Genomic DNA, 24,325 nt, shown 5'->3' with positions numbered 1-24,325 from the left:
TGGAACGTTTTTAATCAATAAGAACGGGACATTTCAGTTGGTATCAGAGCGTTGGTCTTAGAGAACCAGAGTTTTGCATTAGTGTGTCTTATCGAGTTTGTTAGGATGCATTAGTGAGTCTGGACTTCGACCGTGTTTACTTGAAAAATGATTGCTTAACAAATTTTGTTGGAAACTATATAATTTTAACATGTGAATATTATGTGATATATTAATCTCTTAACGCGTTTGATATTATGTGATAGATGTCTACCTCTAAAACAAGTCCCATTGACTCACCTAATAATAATGAAGAGTCAAATGTAAATTGGAATGATTCGTGGACTGATTCACAAGTTCCCGAAGAGGAACCGGAAAAAGAGTCGGAACCGGAAGAAGAATCGGAACCGGAAGAAGAAATAGAACCAGTGGGGGAAATAATAAAACAGTTAAGTAGAAGAAAATCCTCAACCAACCGACCAAAGTTAATTATGGTCAATGATGTTTCCGCCAAGGAAGCAAAGTATTGGGAGGATTACCAATTCTCCGATGAATCGGATCCCGACAAGGATTCCGATGATGTTATAGAAATTACCCCAACATAATTTAATAAGATAAAAGAGAACAATAAGGGAAAGGGCATAAAAATAGAGAAATTTGATTCCAAACCCGATGAACTTTATATGTATCGTCAACACCCGTATTTCTTAAGTTGTGACAATAATCCGGAAACCTCTAAACCACCAGGTTTTTCTAAACCAATGTGGAAAACGACGGCTCGTATTAGGGGAACATCATATATCCCTAGAAACTTGGCAAAATGAACCAAAACTGAAGAAGAAGAAACGAGCGAGTCGGAATAAGATAGTTGTATTCGTGTGGTGTAATAAATGTAATATAGTGTGCTTATGCTTTATGATATATGTAAAAATTGCTTGTATTAATAAGTATTTTTTTTTTATGAATCTAACTCTTGTCTATTTTACAGTATAAAAACACAAAATGGATAGACAACCCAATATTTTAAGAGACCTACCCGGAGACATGATTGATGAAATCCTGTCAAGAGTCGGTCAGAATTCCTCGGCACAACTATTTAAGGCGAGATCAGTTTGTAAGACATTCGAAGAACGTTCCAAGAATGCCTTGGTTTATAAAAGGCTTTCGTTCGAAAGATGGGGGATATCACATTGGGAAATCCATAAGTTACGATGTGTTTACTTTGACGCATATATTGTGGGGAACCCAAATGCTATTTTACGCAACGGGTTAAGAAATTATTTTGACTCAATATATCCGAATATAGGACTTCATGATTTAGAAAAAGTGGCTAACATGCAACATAAAGAAGCTTGTTATGCTTACGGGTTAGTAATGTTCGCTTCTCACCAAAGTGAGAACAAGAACATCGGGCTACAACTATTAAACAAAACGTTTCCACAAGTGACGGAGTCAGTAATTGGGGTAAGAAATGAGGTTTTTAGATTGTTACAGGACTGTTGGACATTACGTAACCCTCATCCCTTTGACGACGTTACAACACGCTGTCTTATCAACGGCCATAACGGTTATGTTCCACAAGACCAAGGATGGGAAGTAGTCCTAGTAAAACCAGAATGCATGACTTGTTTCTAGACGTATGAATTACGTGTCTTTATTGCCTTTGCTGAATGACTTGTGTACTAGCTAGAATTATCTTCACTACCATCTTGTATCAAATTTATTGTGTGTTATATTTCATGCTATATGTAAAATAAGCGGTATTGTAAGTTTGTAAAATATTGTATAAAAGTTTGAACGCGAAATATTATTATAATCAGTTTTTCATATAGAATTGTAGTAGTAGAATTGTATATTAGCTACTAAGTATGAACTTAACGGGTAGGTACTACCCGAATTTAAACTTATAAAACGCTAATATGAAGAAAAAGCTTTTATAAATGAGTTCATATTATGCTATGAGATACTATTGACTACTCTTAATATTCTGTATGATTAACTTGTTTCATTTGACTATTTTGAAGGAAATGGCACCAACTACTCGAGACACCTTGAATATGAGCGAAGAGGAATTTCGTGCCTTTCTTGCTTCAAACATAGCCGCAGTACAGGCTGCGCTACATACCAACAATAACCTTGGATCTAGCAGTACAGGAAATCGTGTAGGATGCACCTACAAAGAATTCACTGCCTGCAAACCTTTGGAATTTGATGGAACCGAAGGACCGATCGGATTGAAACGGTGGACCGAGAAGGTCGAATCGGTTTTTGCCATAAGTAAGTGTACTGAAGAGGACAAAGTGAAGTACGCTATGCATACCTTCACAGGTTCTGCGTTAACATGGTGGAATACCTATCTAGAGCAAGTGGGACAAGATGATGCTTAAGCATTACCGTGGTCAGCATTCAAGGACTTGATGAACGAGAAGTACCGTCCCAGAACCGAGGTCAATAAGCTCAAGACAGAACTTAGAGGGTTACGAACCCAAGGATTTGATATTACCACGTACGAAAGACGATTCACAGAATTGTGCCTATTGTGTCCGGGAGCGTTCGAAGATGAGGAAGAGAAGATCGACGCGTTTGTGAAAGGATTACCGGAAAGAATCCAAGAAGATATACGTTCACACGAGCCCGCCTCCAAAAACAGGCATGTAGAATGGCTCACAAACTAGTGAACCAGATTGAAGAAAGAATTAAAGAACAGACTGCTGAAGAGGCCAATGTGAAGCAAGTCAAAAGAAAGTGGGAGGAAAACGGTGATAAGAATCACCAATACAACAACAACAGCAATTACAACAATAATCGCAACAACTATCCCAACAATTGCAACATCAATCGTAACTACAACAAATGGCCCAACAATAACAACAACAACAACAGCAACTACAACAATCATCCCAACAACAATAATAACCACAACAACAACAATAATCAGAAGCAGCTATGCCAAAGGTGTGAAAAGTATCACTCGAGGTTCTGCACCAAATTTTGCAACAAGTGTAAAAGAAATGGTCATAGCGCGGCGAAGTGTGAGGTCTACGGACCAGGGGTTAACAGAACGAAAGGAACAAATGGTGTCGGAACGAGTAATGGCGGAGCAAGTAGTGTCGGAGCAAGTTATGCCAATGTAGTTTGTTATAAATGTGGAAAACCGGGCCACATTATTAGAAATTGCCATAACCAGGAGAACACGAATGGACAAGGCCGTGGAAGAGTTTTCAATATTAATGCGGCAGAGGCACAGGAAGACCCGGAGCTTGTTACGGGTACGTTTCTTATTGACAATAAATCTGCTTACGTTTTATTTGATTCTGGTGCGGATAGAAGCTATATGAGTAGAGATTTTTGTGCTAAATTAAGTTGTCCATTGACGCCTTTGGATAGTAAATTTTTACTCGAATTAGCAAATGGTAAATTAATTTTAACAGATAATATATGTCGGAAATCGAGAAATTAAACTGGTTAGCGAAACATTTAAGATTGACTTGATACCAGTAGAGTTAGGGAGTTTTGTTGTGATAATCGGTATGGACTGGTTGAAAGAAGTGAAAGCAGAGATCGTTTGTTACAAAAATGCAATTCGCATTATACGAGAAAAAGGAAAACCCTTAATGGTGTACGGAGAAAAGGGCAACACGAAGCTACACCTTATTAGTAATTTGAAGGCACAAAAACTAATAAGAAAAGGTTGCTATGCTGTTCTAGCACACGTCGAGAAAGTACAAACTGAAGAAAATAGCATCAATGATGTTCCCGTCGCAAAAGAATTTCCCGATGTATTTCTGAAAGAATTACCGGGATTACCCCCACATCGATCCGTTGAATTTCAAATAGATCTTGTACCAGGAGCTGCACCAATAGCTCGTGCTCCTTACAGACTCGCACCCAGCGAGATGAAAGAACTGCAAAGCTAATTACAAGAACTTTTAGAGTGTGGTTTCATTCGACCAAGCACATCACCGTGGGGAGCTCCTGTTTTGTTTGTCAAGAAGAAAGTTGGTACATTCAAGTTGTGTATCGACTACTGAGAGTTGAACAAACTTACCATCAAGAACCGCTACCCACTACCGAGAATCGACGACTTATTTGATCAACTATAAGGCTCGTCTGTTTATTCAAAGATTGACTTACGTTCCGAGTATCATCAAATGCGGGTGAAAGAAGATGATATTCCAAAGACTACTTTCAGAACACGTTACGGTCATTACGAGTTTATGGTCATGCCGTTTGGTTTAACTAATGCACCAGCTGTGTTCATGGACCTTATGAACCGAGTGTGTGGACCATACCTTGACAAGTTTGTCATTGTTTTCATTGATGACATACTTATTTACTCAAAGAATGACCAAGAACATGGTGAACATTTGAGAAAGGTGTTAGAAGTATTGAGGAAGGAAGAATTGTACGCTAAGTTTTCAAAGTGTGCATTTTGGTTGGAAGAAGTTCAATTCCTCGGTCACATAATGAATAAAGAAGGTATTAAGGTGGATCCGGCAAAGATAGGAACTGTTGAAAAGTGGGAAACCCCGAAAACTCCGAAACACATACGCCAGTTTTTAGGACTAGCTGGTTACTACAGAAGGTTCATCCAAGACTTTTCCAGAATAGCAAAACCCTTGACTGCATTAACGCATAAAGGGAAGAAATTTGAATGGAAGGATGAACAAGAGAAAGCGTTTCAGTTATTAAAGAAAAAGCTAACTACGGCACCTATATTGTCATTGCCTGAAGGAAATGATGATTTTGTGATTTATTGTGACGCATCAAAGCAAGGTCTCGGTTGTTAATTAATGCAATGAACGAAGGTGATTGCTTATGCGTCTAGACAATTGAAGATTCACGAACAAAATTATACGACGCATGATTTGGAATTAGGAGCGGTTGTTTTTGCATTAAAGACTTGGAGGCACTACTTATATGGGGTCAAAAGTATTATATATACCGACCACAAAAGTCTTCAACACATATTTAATCAGAAACAACTGAATATGAGGCAGCGTAGGTGATAATGCTAAAAACGAACATATATTTCATAGCATTATTCCTCAAGAAAGACAAGCTTTTAGTTGCAACTGTTCTATTTATAAGTGATATTCGTTTAAATAATAAAAGGTGAAGACAAAAGACAGATTCGACGAATTGAAGACGCAAACGACCAAAAAGCTCAAAAGTACAAAATACAATCAATGAGGTTCCAATTATTGATAAGAAACGTCTCAAAATTACAAGAGTACAAGATTCAAAATGCAAAGTACAAGATATTAAATTGTACGCAAGGACGTTCGAAAATCCGGAACCGGGACCAGAGTCAACTCTCAACGCTCGACGCAACGGACTAAAAATTACAAGTCAACTATGCACATGAATATAATATAATATATAATTAATTCTTTAAATTAATATATATATTATATTATTATAAATAAACGTCGGCAGAAGAAAACAACCAAAAGTGACTCTCCCCAGCTGGCCATACGATCGTATGACCTGGAAGGCATAAATCCATGCGATCGCATGAGCCTCTTTTCCAGATCACATGCCTATAAAAATCGAGCTTTGGTGTAACACAAAACACATATTTTTCTTCTTCACTCAACGTAGTATATGTATATATAATTTATATTTTAATTTTAATTTTAATTTTAAATCCTAATAATAAGGGTGTGTTAGCGAATGTTGTAAGGGTGTAAGTCGAAATTCTGCCCGTGTAACGCTACGCTATTTTTAATGATTGTAAGTTATGTTCAACCTTTTTAATTTAATGTCTCGTAGCTAAGTTATTATTATGTTTATTTAATCCGAAGTAATCATGATGTTGGGCTAAAAATATTAAAATTGGGTAATTGGGCTTTGTACCATTATTAGGGTTTGGACAAAAGAACGACACTTGTGGAAATTAAACTATGGGCTATTAATGGGCTTTATATTTGTTTAACTAAATGATAGTTTGTTAATGTTAATATAAAGATTTACAATTGGACGTCCCTATAAATAACCATATACACTCAATCGGACACGATGGGCGGGTTATTTATATGTACGAATAATCGTTCATTTAACCGGACACGGGAATGGATTAATAGCCACTAGAATTATTAAAACACGGGTGAAATTATGTACAAGGACACTCGGCATAATTGATAACAAAGTATTAAAACCTTGGGTTACACCCAGTCGACAACCTGGTGTAATTATTAAACAAAGTATTAAAATCTTGTTACAGTTTAAGTCCCCAATTAGTTGGAATATTTAACTTCGGGTATAAGGATAATTTGACGAGGATACTCGCACTTTATATTTATGACTGATGGACTGTTATGGACAAAAACCAGACGGACATATTAAATAATCCAGGACAAAGGACAATTAACCCATGGGCATAAAACTAAAATCAACACGTCAAACATCATGATTACGGAAGTTTAAATAAGCATAATTCTTTTATTTCATATTTAATTTCCTTTATTTTATATTTAATTGCACTTCTAATTATTGCATTTTTATTTATTGTTATTGTATTTAATTGCACTTTTAATTATCGTACTTTTTAATTATCGCAAGTTTATTTTATCGCACTTTTATTTATCGCAATTTCATTATCGTTATTTACTTTACGCTTTAAATTAAGTTGTATTTATTTTTAATATTTTACATTTTGTTTTAACTGCGACTAAAGTTTTTAAAATCGACAAACCGGTCATTAAACGGTAAAAAACCCCCTTTATAATAATAATATTACTTATATATATATTTGTATTTTTATAAAATAAAACTAATATAGCGTTAAGCTTTGATTAAAAGATTTTCCCTGTGGAACGAACCGGACTTACTAAAAACTATACTACTCTACGATTAGGTACACTGCCTATAGTGTTGTAGCAAGGTTTTAGTATATCCATTCTCTAAATAAATAAATATCTTGTGTAAAATTGTATCGTATTTAATAGTATTTCCTTGTAAAATTTAATAGTATTTTATACCCCTTAGCTTTAACATCAAGTTTTTGGCGCCGCTGCCGGGGATCTTAAAAATTTAGCTTAAAAGCCGGAAGCGCAACGCTATATAAAAAAAAAAGATTTTTATTTTTAGTTTACTTTTATAAAAATACGTTTTTGTAAAAATACGTTTTAAAAATTCAAAAATATAAAAAGAAAAACAAAAAATTATATATTTTTAAGAGTTTTTTAAATATATAAGTTTTATAAAGTTTCTTTATTTTTATTTTTAGTATTTAAAAATATAAATTTTATTTAAATATTGTGTTTTTTTATAAAACATCAAAACAGCAAAACAGAAAAAAAAATATAAAAGTTTACGGGCTACACTGTAGCAGCCCAACCTATCTGGCCCGATTTTCTACGCCATGCGATCTCATGAATATATAGCATACACTCCATGCGATCGCATGGAGTGATTTGACTCGTCTGAAACATAAGCTGTACGAAATTAGGGTTTATAATAATAATTATTATTAATTAATAACCCTAATTAGGTTATAATTATTTTATTATTTAGTTTAGTTTATTTATAATTTGTATTTTAATTCTAAATTAGTTTTAATAATTTATAAAATTAATAGTTTTATAAAATAAATAATATAAAAATAATATTTTAATAAAAATTGTAATTTTTACAACTTTTTATATATTTTTATATTTTGTCCCTTTTTAATAGTTTTAGCGTAACTTTTGTATTTTTCGCTCGTATTTAGTTTTAATTCATAGTTTTTGCCATAGTTATTTTTATTTCTAGATTTTTAGGCCTTGCCGTAAAATCACTTAAGTGCTTTTTCTTTAGACTAAGGTTTAGGTGCTTTAGAATTTTGCGACGCCTTTTTAAGTTTTAGTTTCTTTTTAAGTTATTGCCATTTGGGATATAGTTTTACTTGTAAGCTTTAATATTTTTAGAAGCAACTTTTAATTTTTAGTTTTTAGTGCCTTTTTAAGTTTCAACGCGCTACTTTCTTATTTTTATTTTTCGACGCCTTTTACCTATGTATCAATTATCACTCCAATTAGTAATCTCAATTTACGATTATAATTTTAAGTTAGTGATAGTAATAAGGTTGGGTTAGTCGAGTGTTTTTAAGTTCTATAAGTCATTTCTTTTTATTTCTTATTTTCCGACGCCTTTTATTTTTCAACCCTTTTCTTTTTCTTTTTCGACGCGCTCTTTTTCTTTCTTATTTCTCGCTATTCTAGTTTTTAGGACATAGATTTTTATTCTACTTCTTATCTAAATTTCTTAAAATTACGAAAATTTATTTTAAGTGGTTAAATTGATAGACATCAAAATTTTCTGGTTCGTAGTAATAGTTGAATTTGTACGTAGACCGGTTATTGGAGCCAAACAGTCCTCAATTATATTGAGACCAAACGAATCCTGCCCCTCTGCTGCATCTTTTGGCTATTCGAAACGTGGGCAAAATCAGAAAAGTCTATTAATTGGATAACTTATATAATTTTTCTTTCCTTTTTAAAAACTAATAGGATATTCAGTGAATGCACCGAGCAAGACGTTCACCACCTTTTGTACGTTCACCACCTGTAATTAGATCAAGACATTTAGCAAATATTACCGCCGTTGATTTTTCTTTAGAATCGTCATCCAGTCGACCAAGTACTCCAATTCAAATTTCCGATAATCCATTTTTTGAACCCGACCTCACAATTGAGAATCCGGAGAATATTCAGGGACGATTCATAGATCCTGAACCATTAAATTTTCCTCCGGAACCACCAATCATTCAAACAGAGATTGTTGAGGAATGAACCATTAAATCAGAACCCTCTAGTGATTCCGATTCAACAAATTCAATTATGGAGAATCTAGAACCTTTAAGTATGGAAGACCGAATGAGAGCTAAACGTACTGGCCAAGGTCACGCAATTACTCATCCAGACATTAATGCGTCAGATTATGAAATCAAAGGACAAATTCTACACATGGTGACTAATCAATGCCAATTTAGTGGTGCGCCGAAGGAAGATCCAAATGAACATCTTCGTACCTTTAATAGGATCTGCACACTATTTAAAATCCGAGAAGTAGAAGATGAACAAATATATCTCATGTTATTTCCCTGGACTTTAAAGGGAGAAGCCAAAGATTGGTTGGAATCGTTACCTGAAGGGGCGATTGATACATGGGACGTTTTAGTTGAAAATTTTCTTAAACAATTCTTTCCGGCATCTAAAGCCGTAAGACTTCAAGGAGAAATTGTTACGTTCACACAGAAACCGAATGAAACTCTATATGAGGCGTGGACAAGATTTGGAAAGTTATTAAGAGGATGTCCGCAACATGGTTTAGACACCTGTCAAATAGTACAAATATTCTACCAAGGATGCGACATCACTACAAGAAAAGACATCGATATAGCAGCTGGTGGTTCCATTATGAAGAAAACCAAAACTGATGCTTATAAAATTATTGATAACACTGCTTCCCACTCACATGAGTGGCATCAAGAAAAAGATATCGTTAGATCATCTAAAGCAGCTAGAGCCGATTCTAGCCATGACTTAGATTCCATTTCCGCAAAGATAGATGCTGTCGAGAGACGAATGGAAAAGATGACTAAGGATATTCACTCAATACGAATTAGTTGTGAGCAGTGTGGAGGACCACATTTGACAAAAGATTGTCTCAGTATTGAATTAACAATGGAACAAAGAGAGAATATTTCATACATAAACCAAAGGCCTGGAAATAATTATCAGAATAATTATCAACCGCCAAGACCGATCTACAATCAAAACCAGAATTATAATCGAAATATTCCATACAACAACCAACAAGGTCCTAGCAATCAAAAAGTATCTAACAATACTTACAACCAGCAAAGACCTAATTTTCAAAACAAACCACTACAACCCGATGATAAAAAGCCGAATTTAGAAGATATGATGACGAAGCTAGTTGAAACTCAAACGCAGTTTTTCACATCTCAAAAACAAACTAATGAACAAAATGCTCAAGCATTTAGAAATCAACAAGCTTCTATTAAAAACTTGGAACAAGAAGTAAGTAACCTAGCAAGGTTAATAGGTGAAAGAAAATCGGGAAGTTTACCTAGTGATACAAATGCAAACCCCCGGAATGAAACAGCTAAAGCCATTACCACAAGAAGTGGTACAACACTTAAACCACCTGAAATACCTGTAACTTCTGATGAAGCTATTCCTACTCCACAAGAACCACAACCTGATCAAGATAAGGAAAAAGAACCGGTAGTTGAAAAGGTTAATGAAGATAACACAGTTAAGGCTAAACCTTATGTTAAACCATACCAACCACCACTTCCTTACCCGAGTAAAATGAAGAAAGAGAAACTTGAAGCCGAGCAATCCAAATTCTTGGATATGTTTAAACAGATAAATGTAAATCTTCCTTTCATTGATGTGATTTCAGGAATGCCTAGATATGCTAAATTCTTGAAAGATCTGATCACGAATAGAAAGAAAATGGAAGAACTCTCGGCTGTTACTATGAACGCTAATTGTTCAGCAGTGCTGTTGAATAAGATACCAGAAAAATTATCTGATCCAGGAAGTTTCACAATTCCATGTTTTCTGGGTAATCTTAGTTCAATAGAAGCATTGGCAGACTTAGGTGCTAGTATAAATTTAATGCCGTATTCACTATACGCTAAACTAGACCTTGGAGAATTGAAACCAACAAAAATAAGCATACAGCTAGCCGATCGATCAATAAAATATCCTAGAGGGATAATGGAGAACATGCTAGTTAAAGTTGGTACTTTAGTATTTCCAGTAGATTTTGTTGTTCTGGACATGGAAGAAGATTCTCAAGTTCCTCTCATATTAGGAAGACCATTCTTAAACACGGCTAAAGCAATGATAGATGTGTTTGGTAAGAAATTGACCCTAAGTATAGAGGACGAGAGTGTTACCTTTTCAGTTGATAGAGCAATCCAACAACCGCAATCTGCAGATGATACATGTTATTATATTCAAACTATAGATTCACATGCAGAATTGTTATAAGAATTTCCAGAATTACAAGGAACAGGAGAATGTTCTTTAGGAGAAGGAAATGAACCAATTGATGAAGTTGAAATGTTAGCTACACTTATAGCTAATGGATATGAACCAACAACAGAAGAAATTCAAATGCTAAAAGAAGAAGACAGATATCGATATAAATCATCGATAGAAGAACCACCGAAATTAGAGTTAAAGCCACTTCCAAACCATTTGGAATACGCTTATTTACATGGTGAATCTGAATTACCTGTAATAATATCGTCTTCTCTTACTGAAAATGAGAAATCACAACTCATTTCTGTGTTGAAAGCTCATAAACCAGCCATTGCATGGAAGATTCATGATATTAAAGGAATAAGTCCTTCGTATTGCACACATAAAATCCTTATGGAAGAAGGTCATAAAACGTATGTGCAACGCCAAAGAAGACTAAATCCTAATATGCAAGATGTAGTTAAAAAAGAAATTATTAAACTGCTAGATGCAGGTTTAATTTATCCAATTTCTGATAGCCCATGGGTAAGCCCAGTTCAATGCGTGCCTAATAAGGGTGGCATGACTGTCATTACAAATGAAAAAAATGAGCTTATTCCTACTAGAACTGTAACAGGATGGCGTGTATGTATTGATTATAGAAAATTAAATGACGCCACCCGAAAAGATCACTTTCCCTTACCTTTCATTGATCAAATGTTGGAAAGGCTAGCCGGAAATAGTTACTATTGTTTTCTTGATGGATTTTCCGGATATTTTCAAATTCCAATAGCACCCGAAGATCAAGAGAAAACCACGTTCACGTGCCCTTATGGTACTTTTGCTTACAAACGCATGCCATTTGGACTTTGCAACGCCCCTACAACCTTTCAAAGGTGTATGATGGCGATTTTTCACGACATGATAGAAGAATGCATGGAAGTTTTCATGGATGACTTTTCAGTCTTCGGTGATACATTTGAATCATGTCTAGCTAATCTTGAACGAATGCTGATTAGATGCGAACAATCAAATCTAGTACTTAATTGGGAGAAATGCCATTTCATGGTTAAAGAAGGCATCGTTCTTGGACATAAAATTTCAAAAGAAGGAATTGAAGTGGATAGAGCTAAAGTAGATGTAATTGCTAAACTTCCACATCCCACCAATGTTAGAGGAGTTAGGAGTTTTCTAGGGCATGCCGGTTTTTACCGACGTTTCATAAAAGATTTTTCTAAAATTGCCACTCCTATGAATAAACTCCTAGAAAAGGATGCTCCATTCATCTTTTCAGATGAATGTATCAAATCTTTTAATATTCTTAAAGAGAAACTTACTAATGCGCCGATCATGATAACACCAAATTAGAATCTACCGTTTGAATTAATGTGCGATGCAAGTGATTTTGCAATGGGAGCCGTTTTAGGACAAAGGATTGAAAAACGATTTCAACCTATATATTATGCTAGTAAGACGTTACAAGGAGCACAAACAATTTACACAACTACTGAAAAAGAACTCCTTGCTATTGTCTTTGCTTTTGACAAATTTCAATCATATCTCGTTCTAGCAAAAACGGTGGTCTATACCGACCATTCTGCTCTTAGATACCTATTTTCGAAACAAGATGCCAAACCAAGATTAATCCGTTGGATCTTACTCTTACAAGAGTTCGATATTGAAATCCGAGATAAAAGAGGAGTAGAAAATCTCGCCGCTGATCATCTTTCTCGTCTTGAAAATCCCGAATTAGAAGTTCTAAATGAATCGGCCATACAAGACAACTTTCCTGATGAATAACTATTGAAGATAGATTATAATGAAATTCCATGGTTTGCAGACTATGCAAACTACTTATTTTGTGGATTCTTTGAAAAAGGATTGTCGTACCAAAAACGAAAGAAATTCTTTAGTGATATAAAACACTATTTCTGGGAAGATCCACATCTGTTTAAAAGTTGTCCAGATGGAATAATACGCCGATGTGTATTCGGAGATGAAGCTAGTAAAATTTTAAACCATTGTCACACTGGACCAACAGGAGGGCATTATGGGCCTCAACTAACAGCAAGAAAAGTTTATGATGCTGGATTCTATTGGCCTACAATTTACAAAGACGCACACCTTCTTTGCAAATCCTGTGATGCTTGTCAAAGGGCCGGAAAAATAAGTCAACGTGATGAAATGCCACAAAATGTCATTCAAGTATGTGAAGTATTTGACATTTGGGGTATTGACTTTATGGGTCCATTTCCAAAATCTCATAATAATCTATATATTCTCGTAACCATTGATTATGTATCTAAATGGGCGGAAGCACAAGCTCTCCCAACTAACGATGCACGAGTTGTAGTCAACTTTTTAAAACGTGTTTTTACAAGGTTTGGAACACCGAAAGCTTTAATAAGTGATCGGGGTACTCATTTCTGTAATAATCAACTTGAGAAAGTTCTCAAAAGATATGGAGTAACTCATAAAATCTCCACCGCATATCATCCACAAACAAGTGGACAAGTTGAAAATACCAACCGAGCTTTAAAACGTATTCTAGAGAAAACCGTAGGATCAAATCCGAAGGAATGGTCCATTAAATTGGAGGATGCACTCTGGGCTTTTAGAACAGCCTACAAAACTCCAATTAGAACCACACCTTTTAAACTCGTCTACGGAAAAGCATGTCATCTTCCAGTAGAAATTGAACACAAAGCATTTTGGGCTTTGAAGACATGTAATCTTGATTTACATGAAGCTGGACGTCTACGATTAAGTCAACTAAACGAATTAGAAGAATTAAGACATGAAGCATACGAAAATTTGTTAATCTATAAAGAAAGAACGAAGAAATGGCATGATAAAAGAATCAGAAGTTCAAAAGAATTTAAAGAAGGAGACAGAGTTCTTCTTTTCAATTCACGATTCAAGCTATTTCCTGGAAAATTGAAATCAAGATGGTCTGGACCATTCATAGTCAAAAGAGTTTTCCCATACGAAACGATAGAATTAATAAATTCAAATGGAATTGAATTTAAAGTTAATGGTAACAGAGTTAAACATTACATAGATAGTCCGATGGAAGTCGACAACGAAGTTAATCACAATTTCGATACCACAGCTAACTAAGTGTGAGGAGAATCAAGTCTTTTAAGGATTTTATGTATTTCTGTTAGAGTTAGATTTTCTGTTTTCGTGTAGTTCTCGAAAATAGAACCCGAATGGTCTTTCCCTAGCAGACCTTAAAGAACTAGTATTCTCCCCCCATTCTGAATTTTTATTTTTTTTTAGGTTTTTACGATATGAAGACTGCCTGTGAACTAAACCATGGTCTAATGCTACACACTTTGATCACTAAACGTAATAATGACACACTTTCGAGTGAAATAGTATCAGTAATCGGAGAAAGATTGGACGGAGTAAGAAAAGAATCCAGATGCGAAGATAATAAGTTACAATTTGGTAAAGGAAAATCAAAATCCGCAGCGAAAAGAAGAGCACGACACCTAGAAAGATGTCACAAATGCGGAAAATGGTCACATGGAGGTAAATGTTCAAATAATCAAACCTATTCAAACACCGAATTTGTTACTTTATGCAGAGACGGACCGTTCATATGTTTAGAAGAAAAAACACTGAATGCTCGAGGTTACGCCTATGTAGCCATGGAAAACCAATTAAACCGACTATCTTATGAATGGGATAGATCATATAACTAAGAATACTATCTCACAGGTAAGTCTGTACAGTTTTTATTTTTTTATTTTTATTTTTAACCTTTTGATAATAAACGCTAATTTGTTCGCTATAAAGTATTAAATTGGTATTGAATAAAATTAGGTTTGGCGACCGAAATTATTGATATCATTCAAAAATTTATTACATCACTGCGAAATTTAACGTTTATTCTTAAGGTATAAATATCTTTAATCAATCAACCCAAAATATTTCAAAAATTCGTCATGAGTTAAATTAGGTCATGGAACCAAAATTACTTTACCGAAAAGAGGGGCGCATATTTTTGATAATATTTGATTGATTAAAGTGGGATAAAAGCCAAAAAGATTATTTTTTTTACCATGTTTTTAAAATTAATATATAAATCTTAAATTAATATTGTGAACTTTGTAAGATCAATATATTTAAGTTTGTCAATATTTGAAAAATTTTAATCTTTTTAATATAAGTTTGTATGTTTAAAAACAAAAATATAATATAAGTTTGGTGTGAATTTTTAATTTTTATTATATGAATTCTTAATTTTATGCATTTTAAATTTAAGTTTGGTGTGAATTTAAAAACAAAAATTTACTTTATTTCGCTAAGTTAAAAATATGATTTTTAAAATTCGTCGTGAGTTGAAGACTAGGTCTTTGAACCGAAATTGCTTTATCCGAGGGAGGGACGAGAACTTTTATTATCATTATTTTTAATTTTATTGAATTAAAGTATGCCAAAAACATTAAAAAAATCCAAAAATCTTTACTTTTAAAACCGCGCTTTGATTTGACAAATTTTAAAAATTTTGTCAAGGGACAGACTAGGACATCGATCCGAAACACCCTCGCTTCTAAAGGAAAACAAATTTTTAAAATTTAATTAATTATAAGTTTTATAAAGTATAAGGTTTTATAAAAAAAAAAAAAACCTGAAAACACTGTTCCCGGATACCCATGCGATCGCATGGGTATTGCACTCCAACTCCATGCGATCGCATGGAGCTGGAAAACATGCCTGATACATACAGCCTGTTCTGTTCTGCCTCACACCAACACACACACAACACATACGAAAATACTCTCAAATCTTCATCAAAATTCACCAAAATCTACCGTAATTCGTCATTTTTCTTGCTCTAATCATGCCTAGATTCTCATTCTTCAGCAAAATGGTAAAAATTACACCCCTAAACTCTATAAATTCCTAGTTTTTGTGATAATTATCAATTTTTTCCTAATGCAATTTTGTTAATTTCTAGTGTAATTAGTGTTAAATTGTTAGTATTTTATGCATGTATAACCTAGATTGATGCTATTTAACATGATTTGAAGCCAAAAACTTCAAAATTTTTAGAAATCTAGGGTTAGTGTTCTTGAGCAATTTGGGGCTTTTTGATATAAACAGGTTATGGTCAATTTTTGTCATGAATTATTGCTAAATTGAGTAGTGTAACATGTTTAGATAGTTAAATGATCCAAACATTGATCCTAAACATGATTTTTGGAGATTAAAGTGGACTTTTTAAGTCCAAAATTCATGAACTTGATTAATTTGATGTAATTGCCATTTGAGACTTGTTTAATTATTAGTAATGACTATTTTGACATGTTATTTGAGTTAAATGCTTATGAACTTTGTATACATTTTCATATGTACTTATTTGAAAAGTGTAGAATTGTGAAAAATTGTGAAAATGTGTATAAGTTTAATTTTGATTTAACATGTTATAGTGATTGTTTTAAGTTGTTATTTTGCTAACACTAATGCATATTTGGATGCACAAATTTTGTGTTTAATGTGTTTTGCAGAAAGCCGATACTGGAGGTTCAGGAGCATCATCATCTAGACGACCAGCACCAGCACCAGAACCAGAACCAGAAATGCAACACGAACAAGAACCACAACAAGAACCACAACAAGAACCACAACAACAGCCTGATCAGCACATACCTTATTATGATCCGGTACAGTTTGTTGATGAATTCATAGTATTCCCAATGAGGCCGCCAGTAGAATTCCCAACGATTCCTGAGCACACTCTGCATCCTAATCTGAGATTTGATAGGAGATAGAGAGATTACGAGACATATCAAAGGAACAAATTCAAATTGGTAACAAAAAATGTAGAGGTGTCAAGGGTAATCGATTGGGCCCCTTTGAAAACGGTCCATCTAGCTGACCGTGTTAGACAGCTTTTAGTTCAAAGGTATGGCAGTTCTTCTTTTACAGATTGGGAACATCTTTTCACCATTCGTAGACCTGTATATAAGGAATGGTGTGTTGAGTTGATGAGTACTGTATCATTTGATACAAATATAGTTAGAATAGATGATAGAAGATTTCTTAGGTTTATCCTTGGTGGTAGGATGTACAGAATGTCCATGCTGGACATGGCCAGGGCCTTATAGATATATACTCCTGGTGAGTTGCTATTACCCGATTGTACAAATTTGATTCATTATGGTGAAAGGGTAGATAGTAACTTTGACGCTGACGCCATTTGGAGGCGTATGTTACATTTTGATGTTTTTACACGAGCAGGAGGACCCTACTATACACATATTGACAGAGCCGAGCTTCGTATTATTCATAGATTTTTGGCTAACTCGATTACACAGAGAGGTCATAATAAAGAAAAAATTACCTTACATGATTTATTCTACCTAAAGTGTATTCGGGATCCTAGAAGCTTTGTCAATATCCCTTACTGTGTTGCTTTTTATTTATCTAAAATGGTAGAGGGAATGCAGGACGGGAGTATAATAGGAGGAGGTATTTTTGTTACTCTCATTGGAGAGTATTTAGGTGTTGATAGGAACTAAGGGGGTCCATTACAGCTTTGTAGAGAATAGGTTGAGCCCTTAGGATTGAAAGTTTATGTGGGTGCTAAGGTATTGAAAAGTAGACGTAACCAGGCAGTACCCTATGAGGGATCTCATCCTCAGGTAGAGAGAGGCTCAGACGAGGAAATAGAGGAGGCGGAAGACATTAGGGATGTCTTTGGAGATGCTATTCTTGACGTCCACGTTCGTATAGATGAGGAAGCAATGACGAACGCGGCCAGACATAGTATGTATGAGCAGTGGAACTCCGAGCGAGTATACGAGGATTATAGGCGACGCCAACACGATAGCTGGTTAGTTCATCAGCACCAAATCATAAGCCAGCTATCATATCAGGTACCAAATAATTACGTACCTACTCGACCTGCTCATTTTCCGCCACACAGCCCCGATATCCGACCACCCTTTAACCGGTATGACTATAATCAAGCCTATCAGAACACCTATAACCAACAATGGAACCCACCTGATGAGATGAACTGGAACCCATATCCAGACTGATTTAGTTCTATTTGGTTATTTATATGATTTTTATGTTTTTATCTTTTTACTTATTCATGTTTAAACTTATGTTATTGAATATACTTATGTAATCTTTATCATTTTTATTATTATTGTGTACTAATATTTCACATTTAGGATTTGAAAGTGGGATATTAAGTCCCATTTCAAATTGCCATGCATGTTTATATTTGTATGTATGTATATGGTAAATTGTACAAAACAGGGTAAAACAGCGATTTTCAAAGACTGGCATTAAGTTCAGTAAAAGCTACTAATTTTGACAACAAGATAAATGTGATGTAACAACAGACGGAATGGACAAATGATATGTACCATTTATCATTCAGCAAACAAACGCCAATATGTTTGGAAACTTTGGTAAAATTTAATCATTTCTACGCTAATCACCCTCAATAATTTAAATTGTTACTGATTTCTTGCAAATGAGGGCCTTGCAAGATCTTAAGTGTGGGAAGGGGTTAAATTCTTTCGGATTTTAAAATTTTTACTTTATACACTTGGTTACCATTAGAAATACTAGTAAAGTAGTAGTTGTATTAGAATCTAGTGCTCTCTGATAAAGAACAGCCCTAGTCTTATATACTGACTACCCAATTCTAGTAAAATTTTTCAAAATTTTCAATTAAATGAACTCAAAATCATGTTTATACATATTTATGAACGATAAAACTAGGTGTTAACACCGAAATTATTGTTACCTCGGAAAGGACATAAATTGAGAAACAAACCAAAATGTTAAAATTCGTTTAAAATGGAATAGAGGACAATAAAAAGGAAAATAAAAGCCAAGTGTGGAAAATTTTCACCGAGTTATTCAAAATACATATCACATATTTTTGTACAAATAATTGAAAATACTTTTGTTTTACATGATAATTAACTGTTTTACCCGATGAAAGAAAAGAAGAGATGGATCTACACGATGAATCAATTCCATCGTTAAAAGGAAGTAAAGTCTTTCGAAAAAGACACGCGCTTCTTGATTTAGGTCATGAAGTTGTCGTCCAGACCAGCTGTAGGTTAACGAAAAATCTAGAAAAGTCATCACTAAAATCAGCAGGAAATCCACGGACCTCGGCATAAAACAGGGTCGCCAAGTGGTCAGATTTATCCTAACCATGAGAAGGATTTATCTCGTACAATGGGGGGCACCGTGCAAATTAGCTTGATAAGACTAATGAATCAGATCCCCAGAAAGGATAATCTTCTTAAAAATTAAAAATCAGCTTTTAAGACTGATATTACTCAATCCTTGAGATTGACCTTAAAGATTGAGAATTCAAACTCATGGAATTCAATGATATCTAAACTCGAGCTTGAACGAGAAAATATTTTGATAAAATTACAAACCGATTTGTTTTCTGAAAACCCATTTTCAATGCGTTCATTACCATTGAACGTAAAATCCTAAGAATTCACCTAGAATCCATTAAGTCACCTGAACCAAATCGGGTATCAACCGTAAGAACGGTGGTTGCATAGCATGGTCGAAGACAGGACCTTGTGCCAGACCGAAAAATCATAAGGGTGAGCTTTACTATTGCTCCTACAAAGGATAGTAATTGCGTCCGACACGTTATAGACCATAATTAAAAGCATGTCAGGGGACATTGCCTTAACAGTTGCTTGTTCAACGCTTTCCTTTATAACCGGACGGTAGTTTACCGAAAGGTAATATACGGAGCAAGTATACTGGATGTATTGCTTTCCTAATACAAGGTTAGCAAGTGGGTGACACAAAACCACAAGTTTTGAGCTAAAATTTTCAAATCTGAAACCCACCAAACCCACAAAAATATTTTGCAAACACCGGTGAAGGGTTATTCCGGAAAACTTATCTAGGGTAAAAAACTAGATTTAATTTTCAAAAGATCAAATGTTTTTATAAAGATCCAATTTCCTTAATGGATCTAAATTTTATAGTCATGTGGGACTGTAAACTACATCGTTACTACAATTGTTTATACCGCTGTATTGAAATCACTGATGTACAAAGTGTGAAGAATAAAGAAGTGATTCTAGTATTTCAAGACTATATTGCTTGAGGACAAGCAACGCTCAAGTGTGGGAATATTTGATAATACTAAAAACGAACATATATTTTATAGCATTATTCCTCAAGAAAGACAAGCTTTTAGTTGCAACTGTTCTATTTACAAGTGATATTCGTTTAAATAGTAAAAGGTGAAGACAAAAGACAGATTCGACGAATTGAAGACGCAAACGACCAAAAAGCTCAAAAGTACAAAATACAATCAATGAGGTTCCAATTATTGATAAGAAACGTCTCAAAATTACAAGAGTACAAGATTCAAAATGCAAAGTACAAGATATTAAATTGTACGCAAGGACGTTCGAAAATCCGGAACCGGGACCAGAGTCAACTCTCAACGCTCGACGCAACGGACTAAAAATTACAAGTCAACTATGCACATGAATATAATATAATATATAATTAATTCTTAAAATTAATATATATATATATTATATTATTATAAATAAACGTCGGCAGAAGAAAACAACCAAAAGTGGCTCTCCCCAGCTGGCCATGCGATCACATGGCCTGGAAGGCATAAATCCATGCGATCGCATGAGCCTCTTTTCCAGATCACATGCCTATAAAAACCGAGCTTTGGTGTAACACTAAACACATCTTTTTCTTCTTCACTCAACGTAGTATATGTATATATAATTTATATTTTAATTTTAATTTTAATTTTAAATCCTAATAATAAGGGTGTGTTAGCGAATGTTGTAAGGGTGTAAGTCGAAATTCTGTCCGTGTAACGCTACGCTATTTTTAATCATTGTAAGTTATGTTCAACCTTTTTAATTTAATGTCTCATAGCTAAGTTATTATTATGTTTATTTAATCCGAAGTAATCATGATGTTGGGCTAAAAATATTAAAATTGGGTAATTGGGCTTTGTACCATAATTGGGGTTTGGACAAAAGAACGACACTTGTGGAAATTAAACTATGGGCTATTAATGGGCTTTATATTTGTTTAACTAAATGATAGTTTGTTAATGTTAATATAAAGATTTACAATTGGACGTCCCTATAAATAACCATATACACTCAATCGGACACGATGGGCGGGATATTTATATGTACGAATAATCGTTCATTTAACTGGACACGGGAATGGATTAATAGCCACTAGAATTATTAAAACAGGGGTGAAATTATGTACAAGGACACTTGACATAATTGATAACAAAGTATTAAAACCTTGGATTACACTCAATCGACAAACTGGTGTAATTATTAAACAAAGTATTAAAATCTTGTTACAGTTTAAGTCCCCAATTAGTTGGAATATTTAACTTCGGGTATATGGATAATTTGACGAGGATACTCGCTCTTTATATTTATGACTGATGGACTGTTATGGACAAAAACCAGACGGACATATTGAATAATCCAGGACAAAGGACAATTAACCCATGGGCATAAAACTAAAATCAACACGTCAAACATCATGATTATGGAAGTTTAAATAAGCATAATTCTTTTATTTCATATTTAATTTCCTTTATTTTATATTTAATTGCACTTCTAATTATCGCATTTTTATTTATTGTTATTGTATTTAATTGCACTTTTAATTATCGTACTTTTTAATTATCGCAAGTTTATTTTATCGCACTTTTATTTATCGCAATTTCATTATCGTTATTTACTTTACGCTTTAAATTAAGTTGTATTTATTTTTAATATTTTACATTTTGTTTTAACTGCGACTAAAGTTTTTAAAATCGACAAACCGATCATTAAACAGTAAAAACCCCCCTTTATAATAATAATATTACTTATATATATATTTGTATTTTTATAAAATAAAACTAATATAGCGTTAAGCTTTGATTAAAAGATTTTCCCTGTGGAACGAACCGGACTTACTAAAAACTATACTACTCTACGATTAGGTACACTGCCTATAGTGTTGTAGCAAGGTTTAAGTATATCCATTCTCTAAATAAATAAATATCTTGTGTAAAATTGTATCGTATTTAATAGTATTTCCTTGTAAAATTTAATAGTATTTTATACCCCTTAGCTTTAACATCAGTAGGTGGATTGAATTGTTGAATGATTACGACTTTGAGATTCGTTACCACCCGGGGAAGGCAAATGTGGTAGCCGACACCTTGAGCAGGAAGGACAGAGAACCCATTCGAGTAAAATCTATAAATATAATGATTCACAATAACCTTACTACTCAAATAAAGGAGGCGCAACAAGGAGTTTTAAAAGAGGGAAATTTAAAGGATGAAATACCCAAAGGATCAGAGAAGCATCTTAATATTCGGGAAAACGGAACCCGGTATAGGGCTGAAAGGATTTGGGTACCAAAATTTGGAGATATGAGAGAAATGGTACTTAGAGAAGCTCATAAAACCATATACTCAATACATCCTGGAACGGGAAAGATGTACAAGGATCTCAAAAAACATTTTTGGTGGCCGGGTATGAAAGCCGATGTTGCTAAATACGTAGGAGAATGTTTGACGTGTTCTAAGGTCAAAGCTGAGCATCAAAAACCATCATGTCTACTTTAACAACCCGAAATCCCGGAATGGAAATGGGAAAACATTACCATGGATTTCATCACTAAATTGCCAAGGACTGCAAGTGGTTTTGATATACTATTTGGGTAATAGTTGATCGTCTCACCAAATTAGCACACTTCCTGCCAATAAGAGAAGATGACAAGATGGAGAAGTTAGCACGACTGTATTTGAAGGAAGTCGTCTCCAGACATGGAATACCAATCTCTATTATCTCTGATAGGGATAGCCGATTTATTTTAAGATTCTGGCAGACATTACAGCAAGCATTAGGAACTCGTCTAGACATGAGTACTGCCTATCATCCACAAACTTATGGGCAAAGCGAAAGGACTATACAAACGCTTGAAGACATGCTACGAGCATGTGTTATTGATTTCGGAAACAGTTGGGATCGATATCTACCGTTAGCAGAATTTTCCTACAACAACAGCTACCATTCAAGCATTGAGATGGCGCCATTTGAAGCACTTTATGGTAGAAAGTGCAGGTCTCCAATTTTTTGGAGTGAAGTGGGGGATAGACAGATTACGGGTCCGGAGATAATACAAAAAAGTACCGAGAAGATCATCCAAATTCAACAACGGTTGAAAATCGCCCAAAGTCGACAAAAGAGCTACGCCGACATTAAAAGAAAAGATATAGAATTTGAAATTAGAGAGATGGTCATGCATAAGGTTGCACCTTGGAAAGGCGTTGTTCGATTTGGTAAACGAGTTAAATTAAATCCAAGGTATATTGGACCATTCAATATTATTGATCGTGACGGACCAGTAGCTTACCGACTTGAGTTACCTCAACAACTCGCGGCTGTACATAACACTTTCCACGTCTCGAATTTGAAGAAATGTTTTGCTAAAGAAGATCTCACTATTCTGTTAGACGAAATCCAAATCAACGAAAAACTTCAATTCATCGAAGAACCCGTCGAAATAATGGATCGTGAGGTTAAAAGACTTAAACAAAACAAGATAACAATTGTTAAGGTTAGATGGAATGCTCGTAGAGGACCCGAGTTCACCTGGGAACAAGAAGATCAGATGAAGAAGAAATACCCGCACTTATTTCCAGAAGATACGTCAACACCTCCAACTGCTTAAAATTTCGGGACGAAATTTATTTAACGGGTAGGTACTGTAGTGACCCGAACTTTTCCATGTTTATATATATTAAATGAAAATTTTATTTACATGATTAAGTGTTTCCAACATGTTAAGCAATCAAACTTGTTAAGACTTGATTAATTGAAATAGGTTTCATATAGACAATTGACCACCCAAGTTGACCGGTGATTCACGAACGTTAAAACTTGTAAAAACTATATGATGACATATATATGGATATATATAGTTAACATGATATTATGATAAGTAAACATATCATTAAGTATATTAACAATGAACTACATATGTAAAAGCAAGACTACTAACTTAATGATTTTGAAACTAGACATATATGTAACGATTATCGTTGTAACGACATTTAATGTATATATATCATATTAAGAGATATTAATACATCATATTATCATGATAATATAATAATTTAAAATCTCATTTGATATTATAAACATTGGGTTAACAACATTTAACAAGATCGTTAACCTAAAGGTTCCAAAACAACACTTACATGTAACGACTAACGATGACTTAACGACTCAGTTAAAATGTATATACATGTAGTGTTTTAATATGTATTCATACACTTT

Source organism: Rutidosis leptorrhynchoides, chromosome 7 (genome assembly GCF_046630445.1).
Source record: "Rutidosis leptorrhynchoides isolate AG116_Rl617_1_P2 chromosome 7, CSIRO_AGI_Rlap_v1, whole genome shotgun sequence".
NCBI classification, from domain to species: Eukaryota; Viridiplantae; Streptophyta; class Magnoliopsida; order Asterales; family Asteraceae; genus Rutidosis; species Rutidosis leptorrhynchoides.
The sequence above is the reverse complement of the archived record's forward strand: the minus strand, read 5'-3'. Positions refer to the sequence as shown.